At 47.5% G+C, this 19234-nt stretch overlaps 1 protein-coding gene across 1 annotated transcript in view; it reads left to right on the top strand.

The window, feature by feature from the left end:
• PAK6 (p21 (RAC1) activated kinase 6) overlaps positions 1 to 19234 on the top strand; it is a 105897-nt gene that overhangs the window by 16208 nt on the left and 70455 nt on the right. The window lies entirely within an intron of this gene.

The raw sequence follows: 19234 nt of genomic DNA, 5'->3' as shown, positions 1-19234 counted from the left end.
GTGGTCAGTGTGAAAAAAAGGATTTTTTTTTTACTAGATTGTGATATTGAAAATTAATTAACATTGTTTAACATAAAAACTTGATTTATACAAAAGGTAAATTTCTGATTCCACATCCCCTTTAAATATGGTTATTTGCTATATGTGCTCCAAATTGTGTAGTTTTATGCACAACGTCATGCAATGAAAAGTCTTTACTAGAATATAAGTAGAATTGAGAGGGCCCCTAAACTTTCCCCATTGGTACCAGTCCAGTGATGTTCTTGGGGTATATATAATTAGTCTGCAAACTTTAAATAAATATAGTAAAATTTAAAACTTGTGACTCACAGGTGACACATCTCTGATTCGAGTAGTTCACTTTTCTTCTCCATCTAGTCCAGACCTACATGATCACTTATTTCTGCCATGGCTCATCTATGCAGAAGGCTGGATAAAAGGTCAGGCACCGACTTGCAGGAATGCTACCACGTTGTAAGCCTCTTATCCAGCTAGCCAGCAACCCACTATACACTGATGAGGGTCAAAAACCCTGAAACAGCTGTCTGTACATGGTTATATTTTCCTTCTGGTAAAGATATATTCCTACTCATTGTTGCAAGGCCTGTTAAAAGGTCAGATATTATATGTTATAATTAGGGATGAGCGAGCGTACTCGGAAAAGCACTACTCGCTCGAGTAATTTGCTTTATCCGAGTATCGCTGTGCTCGTCCCTGAAGATTCGGGTGCCGGCACGGAGCGGGAAGCTGCAGGGGAGAGCGGGGAGGAACGGAGGGGAGATCTTTCTCTCCCTGTCTCCTGCCCGCTCTCCCCTGCTCCCCGCTGTGACTCACCTGTCAGCCGCAGCGGCACCCGAATCTTCAGGGACGAGCACAGCGATACTCGGATAAAGCAAATTACTCGAGCGAGTAGTGCTTTTCCGAGTACGCTCGCTCATCTCTAGTTATAATCATTATTAACTTCAAAAGGGTTGTTAATCCAGGGATTATTCTGATTGCCAGATTGGAGTCAGGAAGGAATTTTTTTCCCCTTAAATGGAAGAAATTGGCTTCTACCTCATTGTTTTTTTTCTTCTTTCCTCTGGATCAACTTTGGGGGAATAATAGGCTAAACTGGATGGACATATGTCTTTTTTCGGCCTTGTTACTTTCTTGACCTGCAGAAATGCTCCCTTTCAATAGGTGGTGCTGTAATGGTGCATAGTACTATTCCCCATATAGTAATAGTGACCTTACTCTTTCACCATACAGTAATAGAGCCCTCATACAGTAAAAGTGACCACAATGTTCCCCCATACATTAATAGTGTCCTCATATAGTAATAATGTGACCATTGTACTGCAGTGGCCCAGAGTTTTGGGGTCCCTCCAGCACTTCAGAATTTGTATGTCTCATGTCAATGTACATGGTGTTGAATGGAACAGTTATAATTGTATTAACACAACAGTGCATGAAAGGGTTAATGTCTGGTGTCGGGAAAATGTATTGTCATAGTCTAAGTTATGTGTATTGTGTGCATGTGCCTTGCACACAAGGTGAGGTGTTAGTGGCAGGAGTGAAAGAGAATCGGGTGGGTTGGAGAAGAAGAGAGAATGAAAATGGAGGAGTGAGGGGCCTAGACAAGGTCTCCCTTCATGGAAAGTTCATTCCCTTTGGGGATAGAAATGGCAGGTATGCAGAGAAGGATCTGGAGTGAGAACGTGATACCACCCGCTCCCCCGCTGAACTGTAACCGTAAGGAAACTGTCTAAAATTTGTCATGGAAAGGAACATGTATAAGAGAGTTGTGTTGTCTTAAGTGAGTCTGCCTCAGGCCTCGGTCACACGGGCGTTTTTTTGCGCGATTTGTGGATCACATGACGGATGCGCATCCGCAAATCGCGTGACCGGGGCCGACAGTTCGCCGAAAAATCTGCAGCTTACAGCGTTTTCAGCTAAACGGCCCAGCGCTGCCCGCTATCCTCTGTGGCAGAGGAGAAAGATGTTCACCCATTGAATTCAATGGAGCTGGCAATACAGCCGGCTCCATTGAAAGCACTGGGCTGCTGGCGAGCGCGGGATGAATTTTCGGGAAGGGCTTAAAAATATAAACCCTTCCCTGAAAACCATCCTAAAATGTGTAAATAAAAAAAAATAAAAAATAAAAAAAAGCTGTCATTCAATAGCTGAGAGCTGCCTCTAATTGGTCCCTGCGCTCAGCCAATCAGAGGCAGCACTCACTCACCCATTTATGAATTCATGAATGGGTGAGTGAGAGCTGCCTGTGATTGGTGAGGGCTGTGACCAATCAGAGGCAGCCCATTCAGCAGGATTTTAAATCCCCGCCTGCTAAATACTACACAGAGCAGTTCAGGAGAACTGCCGGCCGGACGCGGCTGAACTCCGGCCGCAGGAAAAAGGTAAGTATACTTTTTAAAAATTTTTTTTACACATTTTAGGATGGTTTTCAGGGAAGGGCTTATATTTTTAAGCCCTTCCCGAAAATTCATCCCGCACTCGCCGGCAGCCCATTGCTTTCAATGGAGCCGGCTGTATTGCCGGCTCCATTGAATTCAATGGGCGAACATCGTTCTTCTCTGCCACAGCTGTTACAGCTGTGGCAGAGGAGAAGGATCTTTAGTATATGTTCTGAATGGGGTCGGCGCTGCTGCCGCCGGCCCCATTGCGCGCATATATAAAACAGAACAAATCGCAGAACGCAGATAGGCGCGTTCTGCGAATCGTTGTGTCCTATAATTTATCCCACATCCGCATAAAAAGCGGACATGTGACCGATCCCATTGCGAAGCATTGGGTCTATATCGACGCGGATCGCATGCGCAAATTGCGGGAAAAAAGCCCATGTGACCGAGGCCTCAAGAGGAGCGTCCATCAGATAACTGTGGCTGAGAATGTGTATACCTTGAGAAAAGAACTGCACTTTCAAAAGAGTGTCTTTACAGGAACTGTAAATGCTAAAGAAAAGTTTATTCCAAAGCACTGAATGCTGTATTTTGCCAAGTTTGAGTGAACTATTTTTGTACTTGCAAATTTCCACGTTAATAGTGAGTAAAAGAGAACCGTGTGTCCCCAGTTTCTTAAAAAGTCTTTTTGTTGTGGACTACACTTTATTCTGGGTGAGGGAATTTGTCACTTATTCAGGGGCACTGCCGTTACGATGACAAAACAAGGAGACCGTTGAGAAGAACCAGGTAAACATCCCATTAAGTTTCTCCTAGTGTGCGGCTGGGCCACCCTTTGGCCATCTTGGAAAGAGGGAGATGGTAGAACTAACATGACCTGTCTGCCAAAGTATACTCCGTCATCCTCTCAGCTGAAGGTCGGGTTCTTGGTCGCTGAAGTACTAACTAAAATAAAAACAAAAGCTCTGCTGACACCCATTCCCACAATGAGCATCAGGCCCTCTTCCTTTGCTTGTAGTCTGGCGCAGGTGGTGTGATGCAATAATGTCATTGTGCTGCATTTTGCTGTGTCCCAGCAAATGTAAGCACTGGGATAGGAAGCAGATGGTTGTCTACTAGAGATGAGCGAGCACCAAAATGCTCGGGTGCTCGTTACTTGGGACGAAATTATCGCGATGCTCGAGAGTTCGTTTCGAGTAACGAACCCCATTGAAGTCAATGGGCGACCTGAGCATTTTTGTATATCGCCGATGCTCGCTAAGGTTTTCATTTGTGAAAATCGGGGCAATTCAAGACAGTGATGGGAACGACACAGCAACGGATAGGGCAGGCGAGGGGCTACATGTTGGGCTGCATCGCAAGTTCCCAGGTCCCACTATTAAGCCACAATACCGGCAAGAGTGGGCCCCCCCCCTCCCAACAACTTTTACTTCTGAAAAGCCCTCATTAGCAATGCATACCTTAGCTAAGCACCACACTACCTCCAACAAAGCACAATCACTGCCTTCATGACACTCCACTGCCACTTCTCCTGGGTTACATGCTGCCCAACCCCCCCCCCCCCCCCCGCACGACCCAGTGTCCACAACGCACACCAAACTGTCCCTGCGCAGCCTTCAGCTGCCCTCATGCCACACCACCCTCATGTCTATTTATAAGTGTGTCTGCCATGAGGAGGAACCGCAGGCACACACTGCAGAGGGTTGGCATCGCTAGGCAGCGACCCTCTTTAAAAGGGGCGGGGCGATAGCCCACAATGCTGTACAGAAGCAATGAGAAATCCAATCCTGTGCCACCTCCATCTGGAGCTGCACACGTGGGCATAGCAATGGGGAACCTATGTGCCACACACTATTCATTCTGTCAAGGTGTCTGCATGCCCCAGTCAGACCGCGGTTTTTTATAAATAGTCACAGGCAGGTACAACTCCGCAATGGGAATTCCGTGTGAACCCACAGCATGGGTGGCTCCCTGGAACCCACCGGCTGTACATTAATGTATCCCATTGCATTGCCCATCACAGCTGAGGTAACGTCGTGCTTAATGCAGGTGGGCTTCGGCCCACACTGCATGCCCCAGTCAGACTGGGGTTCTTTAGAAGTGGACACATGCAGTTACAGCTCCGTGTGGACCGGCAGCATGGGTGGGTGCCAGGAAGCCACCGGCGGTACATAAATATATCCCATTGCATTGCCCATCACAGCTGAGGTAACGTCGTGCTTAATGCAGGTGGGCTTCGGCCCACACTGCATGCCCCAGTCAGACTGGGGTTCTTTAGAAGTGGACACATGCAGTTACAACTCCGTGTGGACCGACAGCATGGGTGGGTGCCAGGAAGCCACCGGCGGTACATAAATATATCCCATTGCATTGCCCATCACAGCTGAGGTAACGTCGTGCTTAATGCAGGTGGGCTTCGGCCCACACTGCATGCCCCAGTCAGACTGGGGTTCTTTAGAAGTGGACACATGCAGTTACAACTCCGTGTTGACCCACGGCATGGGTGGCTCCCTGGAACCCACCGGCGGTACATAAATATATCCCATTGCAGTGCCCAACACAGCTGATGTAACGTCAGCTGTAATGCAGGTGGGCTAAAAATTAATTGGATTACACTGTAGGCGAGGGCCCCCAAAAATTGGTGTACCAACAGTACTAATGTACCTCAGAAAAATTGCCCATGCCCAACCAAGAGGGCAGGTGAAACCCATTAATCGCTTTGGTTAATGTGGCTTAATTGGTAACTAGGCCTGGAGGCAGCCCAGCTAAAATAAAAATTGGTTGAGGTGAAAGTTTCAACGCTTTAATGAGCATTGAAACGTATAAAAATTGTTTACAAAAATTATATGACTGAGCCTTGTGGGCCTAAGAAAAATTGCCCGTTCGGCGTGATTATGTGAGGTTTCAGGAGGAGGAGCAGGAGGAGGAGGAGGAATATTATACACAGATTGATGAAGCAAAAAGGTCCCCGTTTTGGATGGTGATAGAGAACGATGCTTCCATCCGCGGGTGCAGCCTACGTATTGCTTAGGTATCGCTGCTGTCCGCTGGTGAAGAAGAGAAGTCTGGGGAAATCCAGGCTTTGTTCATCTTGATGAGTGTAAGCCTGTCGGCACTGTCGGTTGACAGGCGGGTACGCTTATCCGTGATGATTCCCCCAGCCGCACTAAACACCCTCTCTGACAAGACGCTAGCCGCAGGACAAGCAAGCACCTCCAGGGCATACAGCGCGAGTTCAGGCCACGTGTCCAGCTTCGACACCCAGTAGTTGTAGGGGGCAGAGGCGTCACCGAGGACGGTCGTGCGATCGGCTACGTACTCCCTCACCATCCTTTTACAGTGCTCCCGCCAACTCAGCCTTGACTGGGGACCGGTGACACAGTGTTGCTGGGGAGCCAGAAAGCTGGCAAAGGCCTTGGATAATGGTCCCCTTCCTGCGCTGTACATGCTGCCTGATCTCTGCGCCTCCCCTGCTTCCTGGCCTTCGGAACTGCGCCTTCGGCCACTAGCGCTGTTGGATGGGAAGTTTACCATCAGTTTGTCCACCAGCGCCCTGTGGTATAGCATCATCTGGAACCCCTTTCCTCTTCGGGAATGAGAGTGGAAAGGTTCTCCTTATACCGTGGGTCGAGCAGTGTGTACACCCAGTAATCCGTGGTGGCCAGAATGCGTGTAACGCGAGGGTCACGAGAAAGGCATCCTAACATGAAGTCAGCCATGTGTGCCAGGGTACCTGTACGCAACACATGGCTGTCCTCACTAGGAAGATCACTTTCAGGATCCTCCTCCTCCTCTGGCCATACACGCTGAAAGGATGACAGGCAAGCAGCATGTGTACCCTCAGCAGTGGGCCAAGCTGTCTCTTCCCCCTCCTCCTCATGCTCCTCCCCCTCCTCCTCCTCAACACGCTGAGATATAGACATGAGGGTGCTCTGACTATCCAGCGACATACTGTCTTCCCCCTCCTCCGTTTCCGAGTGCAAAGCGTCTGCCTTTATGCTTTGCAGGGAACTTCTCAAGAGGCATAGCAGAGGAATGGTGACGCTAATGATTGCAGCATCCCCGCTCAGCATCTGGGTAGACTCCTCAAAGTTTCCAAGGACCTGGCAGATGTCTGCCAACCAGGCCCACTCTTCTGTAAAGAATTGAGGAGGCTGACTCCCACTACGCCGCCCATGTTGGAGTTGGTATTCCATAATAGCTCTACGCTGCTCATAGAGCCTGGCCAACATGTGGAGCGTAGAGTTCCACCGTGTGGGCACGTCGCACAGCAATCGGTGCACTAGCAGATTAAACCGATGTTGCAGGGTGTCAGCGTCCGTCTTGGAGTTGCGGAAATGTGCGCTGACCCGGCGCACCTTTCCGAGCAGGTATGACAAGTGTGGGTAGCTTTTCAGAAAGCGCTGAACCACCAAATTAAAGACATGGGCCAGGCATGGCACGTATGTGAGGCTGCCGAGCTGCCGAGCCTCCACCAGATTACGGCCGTTGTCACACACGACCATGCCCGGTTGGAGGCTCAGCGGCGCAAGCCAGCGGTTGGTCTGCTCTGTCAGACCCTGCAGCAGTTCGTGGGCCGTGTGCCTCTTCTCTCCTAAGCTGAGTAGTTTCAGCACGGCCTGCTGACGCTTGCCCACCGCTGTGCGGCCGTGTCGCGCGACACCGACTGCTGCCGACGTGCTGCTGCTGACACATCTTGATTGCGAGACAGAGGTTGCGTAGGAGGAGGAGGAGGAGGGTGGTTTGTTGGAGGAAGCATACACCGCCGCAGATACCACCACCGAGCTGGGGCACGCAATTCGGGGGTGGGTAGGACGTGAGCGGTCCCAGGCTCTGACTCTGTCCCAGCCTCCACTAAATTCACCCAATGTGCCGTCAGGGAGATATAGTGGCCCTGCCCGCCTGTGCTTGTCCACGTGTCTGTTGTTAAGTGGACCTTGGCAGTAACCGCGTTGGTGAGGGCGCGTACAATGTTGTGGGAGACGTGGTCGTGCAGGGCTGGGACGGCACATCAGGAAAAGTAGTGGCAACTGGGAACCGAGTAGCGTGGGGCCGCCGCCGCCATCATGCTTTTGAAAGCCTTCGTTTCCACAAGCCTATACGGCAGCATCTCCAGGCTGATCAATTTGGCAATGTGCACGTTTAACGCTTGAGCGTGCGGGTGCATGGAGGCGTACTTGCGCTTGCGCTCAAACAGTGGCGCTAGCGACGTCTGGACGCTGCGCTGAGAGGCATTGCTGGATGGGGCCGAGGACAGCGGAGGTGAGGGTGTGGGTGCAGGCCAGGAGCCGGTAGTGCCTGTGTCCTCAGAGGGGGGTTGGATCTCAGTGGCAGGTTGGGGCACAGGGGGAGAGGCAGTGGTGCAAACTGGAGGCGGTGAACGGGCTTCGTCCCACCTTGTGGGGTGCTTGGCCATCATATGCCTGCGCATGCTGGTGGTGGTGGCTCCCCAGCTGATCTTGGCGCGACAATGGTTGCACACCACTGTTCGTCGGTCGTCAGGCGTCTCTGTGAAAAACTGCCACACCGTAGAGCACCTTGACCTCTGCAGGGTGGCATGCCGCGAGGGGGCGCTTTGGGAAACAGTTGGTGGATTATTCGGTCTGGCCCTGCCTCTACCCCTGGCCACCGCACTGGCTCGGCCTGTGCCCACACCCTGACTTGGGCCTCCGTGTCCTCGCCCACGTCCACGTCCTATAGGCCTACCCCTACCCCTCAGAATGGTGTATTACCAGTAGTGCAGAAACAGAACGCTGTAATTAAATGTGCCGCTTATTGGCCTGTGGTTGGAGGCTGACTTCGCTTACGGAACGCCAGGAAATAATTTTGCGCAAGCCTGCTGTAACACTTAGCTGGCTGCGTATGTATTAGGAGGACAACTACACCCAGCACAGACCCAGTACACTGAGGACAGTCACAGGCAGCCCTAATAGATTTTTTTCCCCAAATGTTTTTGGAAAGGCCCACTGCCTATATACACTGTATATTTCTTCTCTCTCTGCGTCACCACTACTGGCCCTGGAGTATGTCAAATAACTGCACTCTGTTGCACTGTGGACTGGAATATAGCGGTGATTTAACAGCCAACACAGAGCCAGGGAATAATTTTGCGCAAGCCTGCTGTAACACTTAGCTGGCTGCGTATGAATTAGGAGGACAACTACACCCAGCACAGACCCAGTACACTGAGGACAGTCACAGGCAGCCCAAATAGATTTTTTGCCCCAAATGTTTTTGGAAAGGCCCACTGCCTATATACACTGTATATGTCTTCTCTCTCTGCGTCACCACTACTGGCCCTGGAGTATGTCAAATAACTGCACTCTGTTGCACTGTGGACTGGAATACAGCTGTGATTTAACAGCCAACACAGAGCCAGGAAATAATTTTGCGCAAGCCTGTTGTAACACTTAGCTGGCTGCATATGAATTAGGAGGACAACTATACCCAGCACAGACCCAGTACACTGAGGACAGTCACAGGCAGCCCAAATAGATTTTTTTCCCCAAATGTTTTTGCTAAGGCCCACTGCCTATATTCAATAAATATGTCTTCTGTTCCTGCCTCACAATATATGTCTTCTGTCCCTGGCTCACAATATATGTCTTCTGTCCCTGCCTAACCACCACTTCTGGCCCTGGAGTATGAATAATTACTGCAGAGCGCAATGCTCTGCACGGCCGATATACAAAAAAAAATAATTGCGCAACACTGCAAAAAGCAGCCTCCACAGTACTGCACACGGTTAAATGTGGCCCTAAGAAGGACCGTTGGGGTCCTTGAAGCCTAAAATACTCCTAACACTCTCCCTATAGCAGCTCCGGCACCAACAGCACTTTCCCTCCTCTATGTCAGAACAAATCTGTGGCGAGCCGCGGGAGGGGCCGATGTTTATACTCGGGTGACACCTGATCTCGCCAGCCACTCACTGCAGGGGGGTGGTATAGGGCTTGAACGTCGCAGGGGGAAGTTGTAATGCCTTCCCTGTCTTTCAATTGGCCAGAAAAGCGCGCTAACGTCTCAGAGATGAAAGTGAAAGTAACTCGAACATCGCGTGGTACTCGTCACGAGTAACGAGCATCTCGAACACGCTAATACTCGAACGAGTATCAAACTCGGACGAGTACGTTTGCTCATCTCTATTGTCTACATCTCTTTAGATTTCTACTGGATCTGTCTCCTCAGGATGTGGATCCAGGTGAAAAGTAATGCTTCCAAGGGATCCAGTAGACCCCCATCCAGGCTCGGTCGCACCACCTGCAGCTACGATACTTATGTCCCTGCTCTTTCAAGCCAAAAGAAAAATTCTGTTGCATCTCTGTCCAATAATTTACCATTGGATGACAGATTACTTGAAGTGATTTGATCTATGATAACAAGCCCTGTTGCGTTTAGGCTGGGTTTACACAGGGCAGAATTACTGCGGAATGTCCGCGTGGACTTTCTGCACGGAAATTCCGCCCACGTTTTTAATCCCAGCATTAGTCAGCAAAGTGGACAAAATTTGGAAAAATCTCTTCCACACACTGGGACAAGCCACGCTAAAATTGCCATGTGGCGCCGAAATCAAAGACACAGCATGTCAATTCTCTCTCCGTTTCCGCAGCGGCCCCTCTCCTCTCTATGGCAAAGCTGTTTCAAAATCCGCAACTAAAGGCCGCGGGTTTTGAAGCTGCCCTCATCCTGCAGAAATCTCACATTTTTTCTGTGCGGTCATTCCATGAGATTTCCATGGGATTTAGTTCCCGTGTGAACCTAGCCTTAGGGTATATATAGACATTATTTTGAGACATTATCCCATCTATCAGTCAGAACAGAAACGACTATAAATTAGCGACTGGTAGTTTGGGCACTTCTATATCAGTGTTACCCATTTATTTCAATGGGGCAATGTTATACACTTTACCTGCAGTAGACACCTTGACATTTACAGCAGAACAGTGGATTCACAGAAATTGTGATCAACTTCAAGCTTTGGCAACTGTTATGTGATGTCATGATTGGTTTTAAAGACAATGAAGGAAATTAACTAAGCTTGCTATTTCATACGCCGGGCTTAGTATAATTTACCCCAGCGCACAGTGCGCTTAATACATGATGAGGTGCACGCCACTTGACGTATCAAGTACATCTCCATGAGCCTTAAAGGGGTTGTCTCGTGAAATCAAGTGGGGTTCAGCACTTCTGTATGGCCATATTAATGCACTTTGTAATATACAGTGCATTAATTATGAGCCATACAGAAGTTATTCACTTACCTGCTCTGTTGCTGGCGTCCCCGTCGCCATGGATCTGTCTAAATTAGCTGTCTTCTGGCATTTTTAGATGCGCTTGCGCAGTCCGGTCTTCTCCCTGGTGAATGGGGCCGCTCGTGCCGGAGAGCTGGTCCTCGTAGCTCCGCCCCGTCACATGTGCCGATACCAGCCAATCAGGAGGCTGGAATCGGCAATGGACCGCACAGAGCCCACGGTGCACCATGGGAGAAGACCCGCGGTGCATCGTGGGTGAAGATCCCGGCGGCCATCTTGGTAAAGGAAGAAAGAAGTCGCCGCAGCGCGGGGATTCGGGTAAGTAATAAACCTTTTTTTTTTTTTAACCTATCCCTTGGGTTTGTCTCGCGCCGAACGGGGGGCCTATTGAACAAAAAAAAAAAAACGTTTCGGCATGAGACAACCCCTTTGAGGCTACCTGTCCATGAGTGATGATCTGCTTGCGATAAATCACCTGCGGATCACGCTATGAATAAATTTCCATAGGCTAACTATGGAAAGCGCAGCCCGACGTCCACGAGCGGAGAATCATAGCAATTCTCCACTCGCGGGATTGAAATCGCGGCATGCTGCGATTATCCGCAGTCAGCCTATCTATTAGATAGGTTCATCACGGAGACCTCTCAGTGCCCCCCCCTCCTCCCTCGTGGTGGAATATCGCTAGTGGGGATATTCCTTCCCAGTCGTGGACAGGCAGCCTTACAGAAATGTACTTGAACAGGCATACATTTTTTAAAATAAAATTTATGCCAGTTTCTAGCATAAATCTATATATATATAAAATTGAATGTATGTGTGTCTGTCTGCGTGTCTGTTTGTCCTTTATGCGCTACTACACCATTCATCCGATCGCCATGAAACTTTGGGAAGTTGTTGAGTACACTCCTGGGAAGATTATAGGCATAGTACATTTATGCTACGATAAATGGCGCACATGCGTGCGTCGTCGACAGTTACGACCCCCCCACGTAGATTGTTCGATTTCCATCATTGCCACTAATTCTCTCACTTCCCGATGTCGTAGAAACATGAAATTTGGCACGAGCATTGATTATGTCATAAATAGGAAAAGCTAATGGGTCCCAGCTCGATTATTCAATTCTATGCGCCAAAGAATTAGCGTCCAAATTTTACGTACGGAATCTAATTTTCTCGCTTACCAGTGTCATAGAAACTTGAAATTTGGCACGAGCATTGATTATGTCATAAATAGGAAAAGCTAATGGGTCCCAACTCGATTATTCAATTCTAAGCGCCAAAGAATTAGCGTCCAAATTTTACGTACGGAATCTAATTTTCTCGCTTACCAATGTCATAGAAACTTGAAATTTGGCACAAGCATTGATTATGTCATAAATAGGAAAAGCTAATGGGTCCCAACTCGATTATTCAATTCTAAGCGCCAAAGAATTAGCGTCCAAATTTTACGTACGGAATCTAATTTTCTCGCTTACCAATGTCATAGAAACTTGAAATTTGGCACAAGCATTGATTATGTCATAAATAGGAAAAGTTAATGGGTCCCAACTCGATTATTCAATTCTATGCACAAAAAAATTAGCGTCCAAATTTTACGTACGGAATGTAATTTTCTCACATAGAAACTTGAAATTTGGCACGGACATTGAATATGTCATAAATAGAAAAGCTAATGGGTCCCAACTCGATTATTCAATTCTATGCGCCAAAGAATTAGTGTCCAAATTTTACGTACGGAATGTAATTTTCTCACATAGAAACTTGAAATTTGGCACGGACGTTGAATATGTCATAAATAGAAAACGCTAATGGGTCCCAACTCGATTATTCAATTCTATGTGCCAAAGAATTAGCGTCCAAATTTTACGTACGGAATGTAATTTTCTCACATAGAAACTTGAAATTTGGCACGGGCATTGATTATGCCATGAATAGGAAAAGCTAATGGGTCCCAACTCCATTATTCAATTCTAAGCGTAAAACAATTAGCATCCAAATTTTACGTACAGAATCTAATTCTCTCACTTCCTGATATATATAAATGAATGTATGTCTGTCTGTCTGTCCTTTATGCATTACTACATCATTCATCCAATTGCTATGAGACTTTGGGAAGTTGTTGAGTACACTCCTGGGAAGATTACTGGCATAGTACATCTATCCTACGATAGGTGACGTGCGTGCGAGCATCGTCGACAGTTATGCCCCCCAGACAAAGATCGTTTGATTTCCATCTCAAGCACGAAACCAAAAGGCATTACGAGCAATGGGATGAGTGTTCAACCAGAAAATGATGCATCCGCCGAACGTTTCGCAAGACAATTGCTGGATATGGAGAATGCTGAGGTAAAATGAAAGCTGTGCTGTGATTGGTTGTTATATATTATACTGCTGAGGTTACACGAAAGCTGTGCTGTGATTGGTTGCTATTTCTTATACTGCTGAGGTAACATGAAAGCTGTGCTGTGATTGGTGGCTACTTCTTATACTACTGAGGTTGCATGAAAGCTGCGCTGCAATTCATTGTTATATATTATACCACTGAGGTAACATGAAAGCTGCGCTGTGATTGGTTGCTATATATAATACCGCAGAGGTAACATGAAAGCTGCGCTGTGATTGGTTGCTATTTTTTATATTGCTGAGGCAGAATAAAAGTTGCGCTGTGATTGGTTGTTATTTCTCTTACTGCTGAGGTAACATGAAAGCTGCGCTGTGATTGGTTGTTATATTTTATACTGCTAAGGTAACATGAAAGCTGCGCTGTGATTGGTTGTTATATATTATACCACTGAGGTAACATGAAAGCTGCGCTGTGATTGGTTGTTATCTAGATATATAAAAACGAATGAATGTATGTCTGTCTGTCTTCACAGCAACGCGCAACGGGTAAGCTAGTTATACATAAATCTGTCAGTCCGGGTAGCCAAGCCCCCTCCAGACAAGCCCCACTTTTCAAAAACAATTGGTAAAGCCAGGAGCAGAAGACTTCTTTTATGCTAGAAAAGGTGTAAAGCCTTCATAAATGTCTCCCAATGTTTCAAACTGTACTTAAGCTGTACAGTGAACAGAAATCATTATTCGTGGCACCATTTACCTCTACACCAGCCATGATTATTCTGCCAGACACTTCTCTGATGGACAAGTCTAAGGCTGTATAAAGAGGTCACTTACACTATGAAGTACATTTGCCAACTTTACTGCGTCATCATGGTGATTTAGAACTAATCATTTCCTGTATATTCTAGGACTTGCACTAAATTCTGTTCTCATGGAAAAGACCGACGGGGAATAGTATAAGCCTGAATAATACGTTTTGCTTTCTCCTTAGATTTTATTAAATTTCAGGATTAGGCACGTGAAGCTGAGTCAGGTGGAACAAGTAGAGCAAGTTAATGCAAACTCCCAGCTCTTTCTTCATAATCCCTGTAAAGTACAAAACCCTGAGTCACTTTTCATCTAAGTTTATTCTATGACAAGTCAGCAATTTATCCAGTCACCAAACTGGGTCATCCAGATCAATTGTTCATGCTAAATTCCGTAGTGCTCACGTGAGTCATCAGAAGATGTGATGCAAAGATAGAATACCCAACGGGAAGGATAATGTGGGATTGGTGGAGCCGTTAAATGGTCACACTAGTCTATTTCAATGCTATGTTAAGGTGCAAACTGAAGCTTGTGACTCTGAGACCTGTAGGAATCATGTTACATTCACAAATTCTATGTATATACATCATAATGTTGGTCAAAAACATGCAATACCTGCTGACCCAACGGTCTACACTAGAGATGAGCGAGCATACTCTCTAAGGACAATTGCTCGATCGAGCATTGTCCTTAGCGAGTATCTCCCCGCTTGGGAGCAAAGGTTCGGGTGCCGGCGCGGTTGAGTTGCGGCCATGAGCAGAGGGGAGCGGGGGGGGGGGGGGGGGGGGAGGGAGAGAGAGATCTCCCCTCCGTTCCTCCCCGCTCTCCCCCACCACTCCCCGCCCGCCGGCAGACGAATGTTTGCTCCCGAGCGGGCAGGTACTCGCTAAGGGCAATGCTCGATCGAGCAATTGCCCTTAGCGAGTATGCTCGCTCATCTTTAGTCTACACCAATATTTACACTAGGTAACAAAATTTTTTTTTTTCCCCAGGAATTTTCTGCTAGTTTAGTGTTGCCTAGGTCACATGTAACTGGTAATGTGCTTTTATTAGGTCAAAACTTTGCTTTTGTACCAATTGCATTGTTATTTTAGCTGGTCCTATAGCCTTTGCGGCATATCACTGCACGCATCACACCCAGTCATGCAAACAAATGTGTCATTGCGCATGGCACATGCATCTGTTTGCTTTTGAAAGTCTGGAGCTGAATGGAAAGCTAAGGTTTACGCAATTACATGTTTGTTTGCAATCAGCCATGATTGGGTGTGATGTGTGTAGTGAAACCCCTGGATGCCCATGTGAATGGAAATATAGTGCGCATACTTCACCGCCACCCCATTCCAATCACCAATGGTCGCATGGATGTGAATGGAGCAGTGGTCATGCATACAGTACTGATGCATTTTGTCTCCACCGTTACTATGGGTGGAGACATGGGGAACACCCACAGCTCCTGATTAGCTACCTTGATGCTGTCAGAAGACTACCTTGATGGCTGCAGAGGACAGGGGAAAGAGCGGGGATGTATAGTTTGATGGCGGCTCAGATGCGTCGGTGGACGGGGAGACAGAGCGGACTACGCTTCAGTGGCGCAAGCAGACACGAGGACATATTGCAGCACTGATGGGAGTCACAGCGGGAGATGGACAGTGACTGCGCTGGGAGAGGAGAAGGCAGAGCGCCACGGACAGTCACAGGATTCAGGAGGGTAGATGATGCTAGACAATCAGAGATGGGAGGGGGGAGACTAACAGCACAGGATAGATTGCATGGCAGATTGGAGCCCGCGGAAGAGTTACAGTGCCGGAGTCAGAGGACAAGGCACAGCATTGGAAACAGTGACAGTAGCCGGGAGGGGAGATGATGTTACACCGGCGGAGTTGGGAGGGCGGTGGGGGGAGACTGACAGCCCCGCAGCAGGGAGGGGAGAGCGACAGGAGCGTTAGGACTGTGGACTAGGGTTAGGAGTGTGAGTGGGGGGGGGGGGGGGAACAGCTGGAGCCTGGGGACGTGACATGCTGAGTGCGGGAAGCAACCAATACACTCTTGGGGACATGGACTGGCCCCTCCCCTATAATACAACCTGGCCAACCCATGTCTCCACCCTTTCTTCCGGTGGACACCAGATGCACCAGTACCCACGCATACACACTGCTGCTCCATTCTGGGCTCTGGCACTCTGTCTATACAGTGAACGCTGGAGCCAAGAAGAGGAGTGAGGTTATGCTGTATAGCGCACAACGTGAGGTCTGCCCTCTATACAAGTATGTAATGAGCATGCTGTAAGTTTCCATTGGTGGTCTGAATTACAGGAGTGGAGGCAGGGAGGCCCTAGACATCTGCACATGCCTCTCTGCCCCCCAGCCCCTGATTATATTCCCTAAATCCTTTGGAGTTAGGCTGTATCTATACTTCCTGTCAGTGTTAGCACTATATTTAAAGGGAACCTGTCATCAACTATAAGCACCATAAACTAAGTTATGGTTGGGAGTCCAGAAAGCATCTTTTCATACTCACATGCTTCCCCTTTCCTGTGGTGTTCCTGTAAAGAAGTAATCCCTCTTTTTTGTTCTGAGTTTCGTTTTCCACTTATGTATATTGTCTGCTCAAATTGCATTAAGAGGTGACAGGGGAAGTTGAGAAGGAGCAGAGTATGGCGCACTCTCCATGGTTATGGTTTCTAGGCATGGCAGGTAGTCAAAGTAAAGTCGGTGACACACTACCGCATTTCAGCCTGTGTTTTGCGTCCATAATACAGAAGTCCATTCCGGCTTGCCCGCAGGTCTCCTTACCTGAATTCTGTGCATCATAGGGATGTATAGGGATACCCATTGGACAGCGGGTCACAACCTCCCTTACTATTGCTGGACTCCACAATACCCTGGTCAATTACAGCTATTATAGGCTTGTTGTATACTTCACTGGTCCCCAGTAAAGCAGCTACTGTATTAAGTACATCACAGACTTGTTTTGACAGACTTTTATACAGCCGGACAGTTGTCCTGGTTAAGAATAGTTGTGAAATGGAACTTCTCCATGGTTCCTGGGCTGTTCCAAGCATCATGAAATGACTGGAGGTGGGATTATATTGAGTTTCCCAGGAGTTCACGAGGCGCCATATTGCCAAGAGCATATTTTAAAAACACCTAGCATAGGCCAAAACCTAGTCTGGAACGGACAGAGCCGGGACACAAAGCACTTTTAAAAGCATTGTCCCAGACCGTAAATCTACCATGACTATGATAATGTTACAATCAGTGAGCCAAACTGAGCAAGTGATGTCAATATCTGTAAGGTAAAGTCCCCTTGGGCAAGCACCGAGTCATGACTGACTTCTTGGGTGATGTCACATACTGATGTTTTCTTGGCAAACCGATGTACACTTGGCATGTAGACCTTATTTTTTGCCTTCTTCTGGATAAACTTTTTAGGATATTAGGCGGAGCTTGATGAACATAAGTCATTTTTCAGCCTTACAAACTATGTCAAGCTAGGTTACCTATACGGTAGTGCATGGCTTATGTAGAGAGCCTTAGGGTGTATTTATACGTGGTGGAAAAATCCAAAGGTAAATCTGCCATAGAATTTACACCAGAGCTATCAAGGGGAGTCACCGGGAGCAGACAGGTGAATTGCTTGATGTTTTACTGGAAACAGAAACAACATATTTCAGATATGCCCCAGACCCTTCATTGGGTAGGCCACTTGAAAGATCCGAAATGTGTTGTTTCTGTCTCCAGTAAAAGCATCAAACTGCTTTTCTGCCATTGGTGATTGCACTTTGACAGCTCTGAGCTCTTTGGCCTATAAGACAGTTGGGACATGCCTCCTATGTTCAGGTGGTAACCTCAGTGCTGCTGGCAACAGCACAGAAGAAAGGAATATCTATTGGCATTATGGAACCTTTCACACGAGCGGAATTATTCTGGAAGGATGCAACACAAGCTGCAGCTTAAATTGATGCTGTGGAATTCTGCACCAATGTCCGCAGGTCTAACTGCAGATTTTGATGTGGAATTACAAGCAGAGTTACGCCATTTTCAATTCCGCATCAAAATTTGCAGATAGCCCTATGGATTTTGGGGTGGTGTGTCTTGCTGGCAAATTCTGCAAGATTCTGAAAGATCCTTATTGGTGCTGTGGTTACATAACCGTAGAAGGTGAGCAGCTAAATACACATCTAATTCATATATTCATAGTGGATCTACACATGAAGCGCCTGTGCCTTTTTATGTTTTACATGAAAAATCCACATTTTACATGCAGATTTTGATGCAAATTTGCAAAGAGTGACATGTGGATTTTTCAAAGGTTTGGTCCATGTTGAATTTTCCCACCAATATTTGAGTCTACCCTTATAGCCTCCTTGCACTACCATATAGGCTCTGTAGGACCCTGTGTGGAGATATTCTCTCCGAGAAGCCATGTTTTTTTTTATGTTTCACTGTGAAATTGGGGGTACACTAGAGGACTTGTACACCTCTGTGACAACCCTATTACTGCTCTTTAGAAAATGGAGCCACAATATGACAGCAACAGTATTGGCAAGAAAACTTAGAAAATGCCCCGTGCAAACTAAGCCTTAGGGTGACTACCCACTAGCGTTTGCGAATTTGCTGCGTTTTTTTTCCAGGTGGCTATAGGGCTTTCTAATGTTAAAAACGCATCGTGGCAAACATCACAATTTACCGCAAAATCCTGATTTTGCACAATGCGATTTTAACATTTAACAAGTCCCATAGACCCCTGGAGAAAAAAAATGCTGCGAATTTCACAGTGAAAAAAACTATAGTGGGTAGTCACCATAAGGCCCCCTGTCCACGGACGATGCGAAATCCCGCAGCAGATCTCTACCGCGGGAGCCGCCGCCCGGGAGCAGGAGCCGCTGCCGATTCTCCACCGGTCAGCCCTATCTGAAAGATAGGCTGGCCGCAGAGAATTGGGGCAATTCGCAGCATGCTACGAATTGCCTGCGACGAGTGGAGAATCACAATGATTCTCCACTCTTGGACAGGTGTCGGCGCTTTCCATAGCAATGCTATGGAAAGCGTCGGCCGGCGTGATTCGCCGGCGGTTTACCGCCAGCGAAATCACGCCCATGGACAGGCACCTTTAGGGAGCTTTCACACAGGCTGGAATTAGGACACACCACAAGCCCTAGTAAATTCTGCACCAAAATCCACAGATAACCTGAAAATGTTGATGCGGAACTGAAAATGGCGTACAACCTGCATCAAAATTCTGCATCAAAATTCGCAGTTAGACCTAGAGATTTTGACTTGAAATTCCGCAGCTGTGTATTTGGGTGCTTCCTATGTTGAGAAAATCTCGTCCACATGTTGCGGAAAAACCCAAACAGAAACTTCGTTGCGGCGTGGAATTCAAATCCATGACATGTCAATTGTATCACCGTCTCTGCTGTGGAGCTCACCTCCT

The sequence above is a fragment of the Eleutherodactylus coqui genome, chromosome 6, assembly GCF_035609145.1.
Source record: "Eleutherodactylus coqui strain aEleCoq1 chromosome 6, aEleCoq1.hap1, whole genome shotgun sequence".
Lineage (NCBI taxonomy): Eukaryota > Metazoa > Chordata > Amphibia > Anura > Eleutherodactylidae > Eleutherodactylus > Eleutherodactylus coqui.
Note: the sequence above shows the minus strand (reverse complement) of the source record. Positions and strands in the feature narration are given on the sequence as shown.